The sequence below is a fragment of the Carlito syrichta genome, unplaced genomic scaffold, assembly GCF_000164805.1.
Source record: "Carlito syrichta isolate Samal-C Ts95f unplaced genomic scaffold, Tarsius_syrichta-2.0.1 Scaffold286989, whole genome shotgun sequence".
Lineage (NCBI taxonomy): Eukaryota > Metazoa > Chordata > Mammalia > Primates > Tarsiidae > Carlito > Carlito syrichta.
Window position 1 is genome coordinate 287,335 of NW_007231085.1, and position 15,476 is coordinate 302,810.

Consider the following 15,476-nt stretch of genomic DNA (forward strand, 5'->3'; position numbering starts at 1 on the left):
TTGAACTCACACTTTCAGGACCTAGCCCATCCTTAGTTTCTTGACTACATTATTATAACTGCTGAACTTAAAGTCGATAATTTACAGTTTCTCATCATAAAAGTATCGCGTTTACTTCTTGAAAGGAAGAGTTGGTCATTGATGGTTATATCTTCTATATTTAAAGTGTTCTCTTAGTCACATCTTGACACATGAGAAAGGTTTTGTGGAAACACACCTCCTGTCCTACTATTTTGCAAGCCAAGAATTTTCTCCTAAAGTAACAACATTATACTGAGTAAACCCACTATGTGACTTCCCTGATAGAAGATAACAACCAACATCCCAACCCATTCTGGCTTCAAGGTTCATGCTGTGGGAAATGAGAATCTTGTTCAATAACAGATCCATTTAACAAGAATGTCCGCCCCTGATCATTATTTCATTTGTTTCATGAAAAAGGCCCTGAGTACCGTCATCCTATTGCCATTTTCTAGCTGAAGAAACTAAGACTCCGAAAGGCACAGAGAAGGTAAGTTCACTTAGCTGTCAGGAATCTGAATGTCAATGGTCTGCATCCAAAATCTGGATTCTAGTCACTGAGTCTTCCTGCTTCTGCTTCTGGCCACAAGCAAAATATAGTGGTTAAGCTCTGAAGCCTCTGTTCAAATCCCACCTACCAGCTATATAGCACTTTGGTGAAAGTGTTGAACCACAGAGTGAGATGAGGTCAGAGACGCACACATCTCATAAGACGTTTTGTGAAGATTACAAACTGTGTAGAAAGTTCTAGACTGCATCCCAAACAGTAAAGTGTTCCATAAATACTGGCTGTTGCCACTGTGTTATTTTATTAAATTTTCAAAGAAATGTCTACCATCTTAGGTTCTAATATTCGATGTCTTACTTTGGAATACATTCTTGCCCAGTCTGCCTTCATGTGTGGAAGTTCAGTTAGGAAAACCTTTACATTAGGGACTTAGTGTAGGTGGGTTTAAGATAGTATCATTCTGAGCAACGAACACTCAAAAAAATGATAATTGTCTTTGTAATAGTAATAATAATAGCAAAATTCCCATACCCTTATAATTATTCACAGGATGGTGATAGAATAAAAGTCTTCCACTGAAGGCATGTTAAATTTTTCTTCAAAATGCTGTTATTCTGGATACAAGCAAAAGCAGCTATGGGATTTTATTTACATATAAAGTACAGAAGAACTCATAGTTAAACAAGGACCTTCCAGCCTATATCTCTAACAGCTATGAAAACCAGCCTATACATAACGGGTGTTTTGAAATATGGATGGTGTTCAAAATGGTTCTTTTCTCATTTTCACTAGGATCCATGTTGTACAGTAAGACAGAGTGAGGCCAAATTCGCTAAGCATTTGTTGACTATCTAGTCTGTGGAAGCTATTTTTTAGGCAAAGAACTTGAGACTTCCATGATTTTTGAATTATAAATGGCTCCGGGGAAAACTCACAATGATATCTCTAGCTTTTGCTCACTGAAATAGAAGTGAATTAGCAAGGCATGAATTTGCCACATAATATGCTAGTCCAAAACAGTGCTCATGTCTTCTTATACGTGTCTGCTGGCCAGCAAAGACTCAGTTGATCTGAGTGGCGCTAAACTGGACTTAGCTTCAAGCTTCAGGTTGGCTTAGGGCTGATTCCTGTGTCTTTTATTCTCCTTGAACTAACAGTCTAGTTGCAACTTGCTCTTCTTTTGCAAACAGCAGATGTGCAAGCGGGTAAGGCCACGTGTAAGCACATTTCAAGCATCTATGCAAGTATCTCATTAGCCAATGCAGACCACCTGACTGAGACCAAAACCAAGTAATCAAGTAACACCTCCATGACGGGGAACAGCTACTCTGTCCCACAGCAAGTGAGGTGGAGATCAGGCAGGCTGAAGAATTGACCAATAAGTCAATATTTCACTCATACAGTTCTGTGCCTAAAATTAGAATAACTGCTATCAGACATTTGAGTGGCATGTGCCTATCCCTTAGAAAATTTAGCTAAGTATGTTTCCCTAAGATTTCAAAAATTATCTCACATGATCTAAGCACTATAAATTTTCCCATTAAAAATATAGATGTTACTTATATAGCAAAGAATTTTAACTGAAAATTAATTACCTGTGTCAACATATTAAACTTATGGGAAATCCTATTTAAAGCAAGATTGGCAGAAACTAACCTGCATGCTCTCTGAGGTTAGGAATTATTCTGAAATCTTTATCATTTGCACTTTGCCCAATGCCTAATGTAGAATAGATGCTCAAGAAATATTTGTCAACCGAAGGACAGAAAACAGAAATACTGAACATCTTCTTCTCAGAGGCTGGTCCTTAGTTTATAATCCTTGCTTGTTGTTCATAACCACTTGATCTTTTCATAGCTTGTGTGTTGCCTCTGGCTCATAGGTTCAAGCCTTCCTACCCTATGTTCTTGGTTATTGCTCATGTCTTTGTTTGTTTTGTTTGTTTGTTTTTTTGTTTTTTGGGAGGATTTTTTTGAATTGTAGTCTCACTCTGTCGCCCAGACTGGAGTGCAGTGGCTGCTCCCAGCCACCGCAGCCTCGACCTGCTGGGCTCCAGCGATCCTTCCGCCTCAGCCTTCCAAGCAGCCGGAATTACAGGCGTGCGCTACCACGCCCAGCTAATTTTTTGATTTTATTGTAGAGATGAGGTCTCGCCTGCCCAGGCGGGTCTCGAACCCGCGGGCTCAGGCAATCCACTCACCTCAGCCTCCCAAGGATGCGGGATTACAGGCTGAGCCACCGAGCCCGGCTGCTCATGTCTTTGAAGATATTTTATCTGTGAACTAAAATTTGCCTCTCCTCCCAATATTGTTGGTCAGACTGGGATTTGTGTCTATACTGTTTTAAGATCCTTTGACCAGCATCTGTATGCTTTTGCCTACGATGTGTTGGTGTGTGTGTGTGTGTGTGTGTGTGTGTGTGTGTGTGTGTGTGTGTGTGTCTGTGAAAGAAAGAGAGAGTTTCAAAAACAAAACTACTTCCTCTCCTGCCCAGAACAGTCAACCCAGCTGCTTCTCCTTACCTTTTCTACTTATCACCATTTTACTTGAAATCTTTTCAACTAAAAAAAGCGATGGCTTTTTGTCCGACACCAAACCATGTCCCTACTTCCAGATCTGTCCATTTTCAACCTAAATGAAACTGAGTCATTAACTCAGTTTATCAATCTCTCTTCTCATTCTCCTTTCTACATATTTGACTCTATAAATTTGACTTCTAATACACTTTCAACAAACTTTTAAAATCTTTCTTCTGGAAAATAATTTGCTCTTTCTGAAACTTTTAAAACTATATTGAAAATAATATAATTGCTTTTAAATACAGCAATACAAAAGTTTCCTCCTAGCATCTTGTAACCGATCTTGAGTAAAATCTGCAATTAGGTGGAGTCACCTTTACGTGCTAGGAGGCGCTGACAGAACATGGCAAGTCCCCAAATGATTTAAGATACTCCCAGTCACATCAAGTGTCTTCAGAGTATTTGCAAAGTTAAATGCATGAGCCGAAGTCAGTTCTTTAGTCATTCCTGGCTTTAATAATCATAATAATCACATCTAATGAAAATATCTTTTGTTAAAAGCTTATAGCTGCAAGGCACTATGATGAGCACTTTCTACATACCATCTTCATTGATTCTTACAAACACTCAGCGGGTTAGAAATCAAACCTATTTTACAGTAGACAAACCAGAGATTTGTATTTATATTCAGCTGGCTAGTTATCTAGCATAGAATAGTAGAGATGTAAACCCAGGCCAACGTCAGAGCCTAAGCTGTTACTTTAGCATTGTGAACTACCCTTTGATTATCTCTGTAATTTGTCTAAGTTCAACTATTTTGTTGTTCTTTTTTTCTGCTACGTTAACAGGATAGAATGCAAACAGGAGGATTGAGATGTCCCTGCCCAAGAAAGGGATGCTAGCAGCTAGTTGCTAACAATTCGAGTGCCAAGGGCCTTGAGCATAATGGGTCACCTACTCTCCAGGAACAAAGAAAACCGGATTTGAAGAGAAGTCCCTCTGAGAAAGAAGAAAGGATTCCCCCAGAATGAAAGAAAATCAGAAGAAAGCGACTGGGAGGGAGGAGGTGAATGAAAGAAGATTCAGAGAGACAGGAATCCCACCCCCAAATTCAGCTTAACAAAAGGCAACTCCGAAGGGCATGAGTGAAATGCAGTAATGTCTTAAAGAACAATGTCTTAAAGAAGCCAGCCTGGCATGGATCAAACCCCAACGTTACTATTCGTTAGTTTTATGACCCTCGAAAAGTTACTCAACCACTGTGATACTCACCTGTTACCTCAATTTTATTTTCTGCCAAATAGGGATCATATTAACTTCTACCTTATAGGGTTTTTAGGGTTACATGAACTGTCAAGCCATTAGAACCGTGCCTGGCTCAGAGTATTTCGTAGGTGACAGTCCTCACTATTCATGCGGTAAATACCGTTCTGGAGTTGGGTGAAGCTATGTCATCACACACCCAAGGCAGGACCACTAACCACAACTTGGACTTGCCCCAGCAAATCCTCCCTTTGAGGTTCAGAAAGAGCTCGTTTCAGAAGGCTGCGATGGTATGCCTTTTGGCCTCCCAGCAAGAGCAACTTCCGACCATGCTACACAACTCTGCTCTGTCCCTTCCAAATGCCCTGTGGGGACCTCAGTAATTCTCAAAGCAGAAAGCCTATTAAACCCAGAATGTAAGTGATTAACAGCTGAAACTCCAGATGCCCTTTCTTATGACTCCATCTTCTATTGTACTCAGTTCTCACATCTGCAAAATAAACCACCACCCACCTCACAGGTTATTACAAGCATTAAATAAGAGAATAAATAATAAGGAGCTAGCACAGTGCCTCACACATAATACGTAGCTTAAAAATACGGTCGTCCTTTGCCATCTCTGGGGATTGGTGTTGGGACAGATACCAAAAATCAGCAACACTCAAGTCCCGGATGTAAAATGGCATCATGTGTGCAGGTAGCCTAAGAACCTAAGGACATTCTCCTGGATAACTTCTCTCTGGATTACTCATCACATTTAATACAAAGTAAATGCTATACGTATAGTTGTTATACTGTTTTATTATTTAGGGAATAATGACCAGAAAAAATGTCTGAGATATTCAATACGGACAATTTTTTTTTAATATTTTTCTATCCGAGGTTGGTTGACTCTACCAATGTGGAGCCCATGCCTACGGAAGGATGACTGTATTCATTTCTTCTTTCCTTACACTAAAAACAGGGTATACTAAACACTGGTAAAGGATCAATGGTTTAAGTTTAAAAGCCTAGTGGGAAGTGGGGGTTTAGTTGTCATGAACCTGTGCTGGCTTCTTATTATTTATTCTCTTATTTAATACTTGTAATAACCTGTGAGGTGTGTGGTAGTTGTCATTAAGTCACTGCCCCCCTACCATATCTACTGATTTTTCTTTCTCCAAAATACTTTTTAAAATGTAGATAGGTCAGAAGGAATGACTTCAGTATAGGAATAAAATAAGTATAATAATAATAATGATCATTAATAATACCTACCTTCAGCTGTATCAGAAAATCGACTTCTGATTCTTTAATAGAAAAGTGTATGGCTTTCTTTTTCAGCTCCTGGAAAACTGAATCATAATGTATTTTTGTGTGTTCGGAGATCTGCTCTGTTGTGGTTATTAGATTCGTTTAAGTTCACACAACAGAAGGAGACATTCTGGAGGCTCTTTTTCATCATTTAATGAGCACCTACGTGGTTCATCAAGAGGTGAAGGAGATAAAGGCACTTTGAGGAATAAACAAGGTAAGAGAACAGCATAAACATTAATCTGATTAAATAGATTAGGAGATAGAGACTTGCAACCTGTTTGCTACACCCCTTGTATGACAACATGACAAAGGCAATGAGAGAAACCACTGGGGAGGGCCCATGACTTAAATACCACTGGACTAGAAACAAAAGCTGACTGGAAGTACCATTTATAATGCTGCACCCGACACCTCAGGGCAGCTACTTTCTCATACCAATCAGTCCATTGCTAGAAATGCTGATGTGGGAGGGGAAAAAAAAAGTCCCTGCTACATACTTTCCTGTCTTTCCCCGGATTCTAAATCTTCACGGAGAAAATAATTTGCAAGCACAGGCATCTCTGAGAGTCAACAAAATTCCCTTACCACCTCCCTTTGTCCCTTCAATCCTAGAGGGATGTTCCACGCAGACAAGAAATGTGACCCAGAAGTATGGTGGCACACTGGTGTCTTGTTTCAGGAAGATGAGTGTCTCTCAGTCTCCTCTAGTTGAATGCACACATTCCATCTTTGGAGAGAGTTTTAGTATTCCTGGCTTATTCAAAGTCCTTTGTACTCAGGAGCAGTTTAGGAAGCAACCTGCAGGGACACAGTAACCATGAGCTGTGCATGGTAGGCACTGTGCTTTGTACATACCTTCAGAGGCTGAAATATGCTATTGATATTTCCTTATCATTAATTATTGGACAGAATTCTTGTTACCAACCCCGATCTAGGTTACATTTCAGAATCTATTTAAATGATCATATGCTGGCCAATCGTGTGAACATAACCTTCAAATTAGTTCTAATTTTTCCCTTTGAATATAAATTGTCATATAAAGTATTCTTAAAGAAATAAATGGAAAAGATGTGGCTATTCCACACAAATATATCTATATAGCTGGGTTTTACCTCAGTGAATTCAGACATAGAAAATGGGTCTAAGTTAACCAATAATAATTCATTTACTTTCATTTACCAATAATGGATTTACTATCTTATTGAAATAGGATTTAAGGCTAAAGAAGTCAGAGATAACTAACATAAAAGGTCTTTAGTGCAAACTGACAGCAAAAAGCCCAAACATGCTCAGAGACGCCACTAGCCCATATGAAAAATGTGGACAACTTAGTAAAAGCCATCTTCCCACTTGGCCCTGGCAACCCTGCGGGCCCAGAGTTTGTTAAGCAGAAGAGGGGGTCTGAATTTTTGACCTCAGCCACGTGCATTTTTATATTTCCTAAATAGAACCGTCACAGAAAGCAGCCCAAGGCACATTCCACAGTAGAGTGTGAGCAGAACATCAGTGATGAGTTGTTGCTTGATAATAGAGACTGTCTAGCAGGGTGAATCTTGAAAAGGTGGCCTCTCCTTCATCCTTGTAGTTATTCAAGTAGAAGTGAAAGGTTTTCCTATCCATGGCATAAAACTGAGCGAAAATAATCACCATATCACTGGCCAACTTTTTCTCCTTGAATGGGTGAGAGTGTAAATATAGATGCTCCCTTGGCTCCTGGCATCAGTAGCAGACCAGGCCCTATGCAACTGTTGGATTAACGCTTTAGGATACATGTCTCTGGTGCAAAAAGCACTAGTAAACTGAGTATCCTGACACATGAACGGTTCGTACTGTAGTTTATAATCAATGTGATAGATGAAAAGTTATAGTCTTTGTATATACAAGTTAGTCCCCTACATATGAACCTTCAAGTTGCCTTCACATGTCCAATCACATGTTAATTCACGTGTCTGGTGTGCATTGCCATGTGCATGCATCCTCTACAAGTGGTTGTGCTTTTGTAGACTTTACTGTACAGTACTGTATTATTTGTGTAAACAGTATTATAAACCTATTACAGTACAGACCTAAACAGCCAGTTGTGTTAGTGGGGTATGTAGGCTAACTTGGTTGGACTTTTGAACACACTCTCTGAACAGAACTCGTTCGTTTGTAGGGGACTTACTGTATAGGACAAATGGTATCTTTTCAAGTGAAAATTCCAACACATTATCCTTCATAAGCAAAACAAACAAAAAAGTCATACGTGGTAAAGACATCAGACCCCACCCAAATAATTTCTTCTGAATCATCTATCTGCTCGATTTCTCTTCTGTTAACCACTCTCCCATTGTCTGTAGCCAGCAAGTAAACACGAATGCTGAAACCAGAACAAAAGGAAAACAGAAACATGTATTTATGTAAACTTGTATTGATTCAACTAGGAAGAAACCCCACAGCTCTCAAGGTCTGAGTCACAAATCATTATGATCAGGAATGCTGATGTGCAGGGATTACACAAGCGCTGTTGCTTGTTTTCATGGCTCAGGCCCATTGCAGAACTAGAGTTAAGCTGAACAACAATAAACCTAGTTTTAAGCCTCCATTTATTAGGTTGCATTTTGGGTAAAGGAGGACAGAATGGCGATAAAACCAGGCTTGGTATATTCAGTTCCACACTCAGTCATCAAAAGATCTCCACTTGGGAAAATCAGAGGGAGGTCACACCACCTTTCCAAACATGAGAAAACTCTGTTCTTCCCAAGATGACCTGAAATGTTCTAATTATTGGTTATTCCCTCTGGTCGGTGATGCAGCCAACAAGCACGTAGAGTTCAGTGAACCCACAAGCGCACAGCTGTTATCTTTGACTTATGGCCAAAACAAAAATTGGAACAGAACTTACTCAGACAAGTGTAAAGGCTTCTGTTTAAAATAGCTATTTTTCTAAGCCAGATAAACAGCTTTGAAATGGAGAAGAAATGAATCCTTTTCTAGAATGTCTGAATCAGAGTGAGGTCAACATCTTGAAGACAAGATGTTAACATAGATTACCCACACGGCTGCACAAGTCTCCAAGAGATGAGGCAGCCTTCATGCCTCCAAGCTATCTGTACTTCCACCTTTTTTGTCAACTTGTTTTTGTGTTTTGGAAACAACTTTCTGCATTTTGGAAGCGTGGTTATGTTTAGATAGTTAGTTCATGATATAAAACATCAAGGACAACAAACTGCTGTGCTGGAAGCTTCTACAAGCCAGCAACTGCATAGGCCAGGACCTCTTTGGCCAGTAGCATCAGAGGCTCCTGTATGGCAGGTTGAGGGCAGAAAGAAACAAAACAATTTCACTTTGGGCTTGAATTAGAGATTCTGGCCTTTGAATTTCCACTAAGACACATTAGTAGATACCTTATTTTTGCCAGATGGCAAAGGGACTGGTAAGAATAGCTGGTAGGAGAAGCAGGGGAGAATCACCCTCCCTGTTCCTTACACAAACACTGTGTGCTGTGCTAATCTGGTCATCTATCTCACAATCACCAAACAGTGCAGAGCAAGGAAGCGATTCACACTGCAGTAGTGCTCCTCGGAGTTCTCATAGCTTGACGCCTATTGCAGCCTCTTACATCGTACCAGCAGGTGGGTATCAAATAGCAGATTCCAGAGCCTACAGAAGCCGCGTCCCAGGGTAGAAGAGGAGATGATTTTTTTTCCAGTAGAGTGAATATGCATATCAATGTACCTGAATGGAAAGCCGGGTCCTGGTGAGCTGTCAGCAGCAGCAAATCCGTCTGTGCTTCTATCTCAAGTGGTCTATTTCTGTGATTACAAGGCTTATGCAGCAAGGGTTTGAAAAGTCTGCTTCTCTTGATTCCGGTGGGGTTACAGACTATGTCTGCAGTGCAGACCCTGAGTCTACTATCAACTATCACACATTCCCAAATTCTCTCTGCACTCTTCATTTGCAGCAAGAGTAAAATCTCACCAGTTTCCAAGTCCTGGGTTTTCTAGGATAGTAAGCACTGGGTATCCAGACATGGTAAGAACAAGAACAATTGTAACTACACAGCTTTGTGGCCCAGTCTAAAATACTCTTATCGTTAAGCCAGTCAGCTGCAAAATTGGTGTCGACTTCATACCCAGTGGGCAGGGATAGTTATCAGAAAACCATTGAACAAATGGATGGGATGTTTCAAACCTATGGGTATCAAGCTTCTCCAAAAATAACAAGTGACAGATGAAGTCATGCTTAACAGAATTGGTTTAAAAATGTGAAATGGGTTTTAAAAGCAAGCACTGCCTCCGTATTGGTTGTGAATGAGGCTTAGTGTGAAATGTCATAGGAAGGGGAATCCCTATTCAAGCTGAGACTCCTGCTTTGTTCTCTGCATCTGACAACTGGATATCGCTAGATAATACTTGAAAGGACTAAGGTGTGTGGCAGCAGATGGGTGGGTGGCCAAGGCCGTTATAAAACAACTGTCTAGGAAAGAGTTTCCATGAACTTCTTAAGTGTCACCATGGGACCAGTCGTTGTCACAGTCACAAAACTTACCTGGTCATTTGTTTACATAAAAGGAGCAAGGGGAATCGTGCTTGCTACCTTCCATCCCTCCCCTGGACCATATGCTTCCTGTTGCTGGTTATCTGGTTATTTTCCTCTTCTTCCAGCAAACTTTTTCTATAAGAGGTCAAATAACATATAGTAAAAGTGTGCAGACCCTGCTGCCTCTGACACAACTGCTTCACTCTACTGTGGTAGCATGAAGACAATCACAGACAATACACAAATACACAGGCGTGGCTGGGTTCCAATAAACTTTATTTATAAAAATAGGTTGGGAATCAGATCTAGCCCACGGCCACAGTTTGCAGTCACTTTCTCTAAGATGCGGTATCTTTCATAAAGTAAGCTCTGGAAAATACTGTGAATTTGATTTCCTTTCCTACATCTTGATAACCTTTGGTAGTAGGTTGTTAGAGTAATGATTCCCTAGTTTCCACCATCCTTAAGAAGTATTTGATTACAGATTTTTTTTCCCAATGACTTCATTTTTACTATTTCACATTTTCACCAAACAAATCAGGATGCAAACAAGGTTTATTTCACATTAATATATTAACTGGGGGTTTTTTTGTCCAATAAATAGGGAATTCTCTTTAAGTAACCATCTCCTCACATCACAGCCAGTCCAGGAGCAAATAAGAGTGAATTTTAGCGCATCCAGGGGGCATGAAACTTAAAGGGAAAGGGAGGCTGAGGGGTTGGTGCAGATCACGTCAGCATGCAGGGTCACGAGCCCTCGTTCCCAGTCCTCCCAGCAGCCCCAAACGGCATGATGGGACGGACATACATTCTTCAGTTCCAGTTGAGAAGCCTCTTCTAGAAGGAAGACAGACGAGAGGCAAAGCAAATCCCACAAACACTTACAGGGAAGCAGGGGGGCTCCCTCCTCAGACACAATGACCTTACCCCGATGCCACCCAATGCCTTGAAGCTCATGTTAAAGCTCCCAAAGACACACAAAGTGGCAACAGCATGACTCAGGGCAGGGAGAGTGAGCATGACTAGGGCTGGACCCTGGGCAAATGGAATGTGGGCTGACAGCCTTCGGGACAGTGGCTTCCTGCAGCTAGTCACAGACCAGAAGAGGGAATGTGAACAGGTTGGGCAGGGACCCACAGGGAAGACACCTGGCTGGTCTGATGGGTCCGTGAGGCTGAGTGTAGAGTGGCTACCAGACCGAGGGAGCTGGACTGCAGTGGAGGAGGTGGCCAGAGAGTCCCTTGTGGGGAGAAGCTACAAGAGGGAAACAGAACAAGGGGATCCCCCCCAACTGTGTTCCCGAAGAGAGCCCCAGAGATGATGAAGGAGGTGGGCTGAGCAGCACTGTGGGCACCGAGCTGGTGTGGGAAGTTGGACGGTGCCACTCCAGAGACCTGGGGCTCCTCCATCCTGCAATGCTAGTTCCTGGTAACTATTGATGACCAGACCTGGAGGAAGAACAAGGCCCTCCCTCACCTCCCCCAACCCCAGCCACAGCCCCAAGGGGAGGGGTAGGAAGGAGCATGAGGGCAAGAGGCAGAGAGGAGGGTCTTAAGTATCTTCCAGGGCGAATAGAGACGTGGCAGAGGCTGGTTCATGAGCATTTCGACAATGTGTGGGTTGCCCGGGTTGTAATAGATACTGGCAGCTGCTTCTGCAGTCTTGGCTTCATCTTCAGGAGGAGAGGGGGGACATCAGGGCCACTGACTGGAGGCTTCATGGGCTCAGGATAGGGTGGTGGCAGGGGCTGCACGTATCCCATGACCCTGAACATTATGGGAGGTCCTGGATAGGTGGAGGTGGTGTATAGGGGTAGCCAGGAGGGCAGGGGTATATTTCATTGGCGACGGGTGGGGGAAGGACACAGGCCCTGCTGGGCACATGAGAGTAGCCATGGGGTCCATTGGGAGCTTCACCTCTGGAGGCTTGAGATGCCACCTGGGTCATCTGCTGTCCAAACTCAATGACACCCCCTGCCATGAAGGACAACTTGTACGAAGCAATGCCTTCCTAGCCACCTCCTGCTTCAGGCTTCACTGTTTGCTTGCACCAAACACAGGCTGCTTAAATCTCATAGTCCTTCATCAGATAAAATGACATCAGGAAGAACTGCATGGCATGTTTCCCCTTGGACAGAAAGATAAGACAGTAAGGGGTAGGGTAGATAGTGTCTTTCTTGGTCCCTTTGAAGGCCTCTGGTGCATTCATGTCACTAAATGTAAGTTTCACATGACCATAGGACATTAGGATGCTCTCGGTGTTGTTGATGATCACTCTGCCACCCTCCGAGTGATACTTGTTGAGTGCCATAGTCTCTCCGAAAGGGACTTTTTGTTTGTTTGCTTGCTTTTTCCCCATGTTATTATAAATTTTATTAGACTTGGGAGAAGACCTTCATCAATATCCCCTCAAATTTCCACCTTCCACCATCCATAACCCTGGGCAATCTCCTCCCACATCAAATGTTATGGGCTAAACTGTGTCCTCCCAAAATTCATATATTGAAGCCCTAACCCAGAATACCTCAGAATGTAACCATATTTGAAGATAAAGTCTTGAAAGGGGTAATTAAGTTAAAATGAGGCCATTTGGGTAAGATCTACTCCAATAGTACTAGTGTTTATATAAGAAGAGAAAAAAACACCAGAGGGGCAGACACAGAGAAAAGATCATGGGAAGAGGCATTCATTCACAAACCAAAGACAGAAGTCTCAGGAAACAGAAATCAGCCCTACCAACTCCTTGATCTCCAGTTTCCAGGCTCCAGAATTGTGAGAAAATAATTTCTGTTACTTAAGCTACCTAGTCTGTGGTATTTTGGCATGACAGCCCAGGCAAACCGATACAGATTCTGGGTCAAATACATGACTTTCCTTGACCAATGGGGCAGTAGCAGACATGATCTAAGTGAAGACTTGAAAAATGTTCTTGGTGCTCTTGAGACCTTTGCTAACAACCTTGTGAACATGTCTGGGCTAATCTGCTCAGTGTTTAGAAATACATGACACATCAGTTCATCACCCCAGCTCACAAGTCAAACTCCCAATGCAGCTTCCTCTCTGATTGCCAGTAACCACTAATGTATGAGAATGTCCAACAGAGATCAGCAGAGGAGTCACACAGCTGCTAACTTGTAGGATTTTAGTATTGTTCCAAGCCTCTAAGTTTTTAGGTAGTTTGTTATGTACAATAGATAACAGCTATACCATCTAACCACATCCCATGTGTTTTCCACCCCAACACTCAGACCATCCTGTCTCTTGCTGGCTTGGACCACTTCAAGCTGCATTCCATTTCTCAAACCTTCATGGCTCCCTTCAACCATCCAGGAGTTCATTCTGGAGCTTTACTCTGGACACCAGGACAATACTCCCTGCTAGGTGAGTGTATTCTCTTTTTTTATTGTTGTGATAACAAATTACCACAGACTTGGCAACTTAAACAGCACACACACTTACTGTTTTCCAGATCTATAGGTCAGAAGTTTGACACGAATTTCACCATGTTGAATTTAAGGTGTGTTCCTTCCTGAAGGTTCCAGGAGTACCTGTTTTCTTGCTCATTCAGACTGTTGGCAGAATTCGTTTCCTTGCTGTGATGGGACTGGGATCCCTGCTTCCATGCTGGCTGCCAGGTAAGGGCTGTTCTCAGCCTTCAGAGGCCAGCACATGTCTTGGCTCAAGTTTCCTTTCCTCTGTCTTCAAAGTCAGCAAACTAGGTCCAGTCCCTCTCATGCTTCAGTCTCTCTTTATTTATCATATTTCTCTGATTCCAACAGGAAAATTGCTCTGCTTTTAAGAGTTTATGTGATTAGACTAGGCCCACCCTGATAATCTAGCATAATCTCTCCTTCTCAAGATCCAAAACTTTTATCACATCTGCAAAGTTCGTTTTGGCAAATAACATAGCATATTCATGGGATTTAGGAATTAGGATGTGGATATTTTAGAAAAACGGGGATTCCATTATTCTGCCTAGCACAGCTGGCAACTTGTGGCAATAAAACCAGACTGTGTTGTCACCAGCTCTCCATTAAAATGGAATTTTTTTTTTTTAAGGTGATCTGCAAACTCAAATCCCTTCCACAGCCACCATCACTGCAGCCCCCTTAGTCTGGAGTGCTGCTTTTATTTATGGTACAGTTGTCTTCACCCACATCTATGTGTCCTTTCATACTTTGTTGTAAATTAAGGTATGTGGACCATGAATCGCTGAATGAGGATTTTCAAGAATAGTGTTGGGAATTCCCTATGTCATCATCTTGGGCAAATGAGCTCTAACAACAGGTAGTCATTTTTCTCTCCCAGCTGCTTCAAGCTCCAAGAAGTCACTAAGCTTATATCTAAGATTGTATACAGGGAAAGTGCCAGTGTCAGAAGTTCCTACCGCTGTCTACTTAGAATTTTGCAAACTGGTGTATTGCGATCTATTAAAGCTACTAAGTTCCATTCTATATCAGTTAGGATGCCTTCAACTGCAAGAAAAAGAAACTCTGATTTAAACTGGCACATACAATATGAAAAATTACTATTTCACATTATAAAAAGCACAGACACAGATCAGACTTCAGGGTTAGTTAACTCCGTGGCTCAGAAAAATAATCAAGGTCCCAGTTTGATTCTCTCTCTCCACCCTGACATTTGTGGTGTATCAAGTTGGTAGCAAGGTGTCTGCAGCTCTTCCTGGCATCACATCCAATTATAACAACATCCAGAGGAAGAAGAGCGATCGTCTCTTCCTGTGCCTGTCTTTGTTCTGAGGAAACATTTTCCTGCAAGTTCCCCGGTAGACTCTCCCCTGGTTTCGTCAGCAGAATTGACCTATTTTTAAAGCAAGACAAGGGAATGAGAACATGTCACTTTATCAAGTCCTTTCCTGATCACCCTTTAAAACAACAAGTGCTCCCAGTACTATCTCCCAGAATTCCTTTCTACCCCCGCTGAGGCTAGGTTTTTCTCCTTAGTTTATATCACCATATGATGTGTTTTTTTACTTGTACATTTTTGTCCCACACACTTCTAGAGATTTGGGGCTCTTTTATTCACCTAGAACAGTGCCTGGCACATAATAGGGTATCTCAATATATCAACAAGTGATAGCACTTGCACCAATCAGGCCCTTGATGCTAGAGGTCAGATCCGTTTCCCCTAAACCATGTGACTGTGACAAGGAGGTGGACTACAGGGGGGGAAAGGAGCTTAAGAGTAGGTGGAGAACATGAATGCTGGATAGGTAACCTACATGCTCACTCTTAACCTCATTTCTCCACCATCACCATCACCAATATTGACTTGGAGTCACAGAGACTTGGGTATGCTGAGCATAGAGGAATCTACTGGTCTCATACAA

General features: G+C 42.0%; 1 pseudogene; it reads right to left on the minus strand.

Annotated features, from left to right (window-relative positions):
* Positions 1-7,814: 7,814 nt before the first annotated feature.
* Positions 7,815-12,437, minus strand: LOC103254606 (annotated as a pseudogene).
* Positions 12,438-15,476: the final 3,039 nt, after the last annotated feature.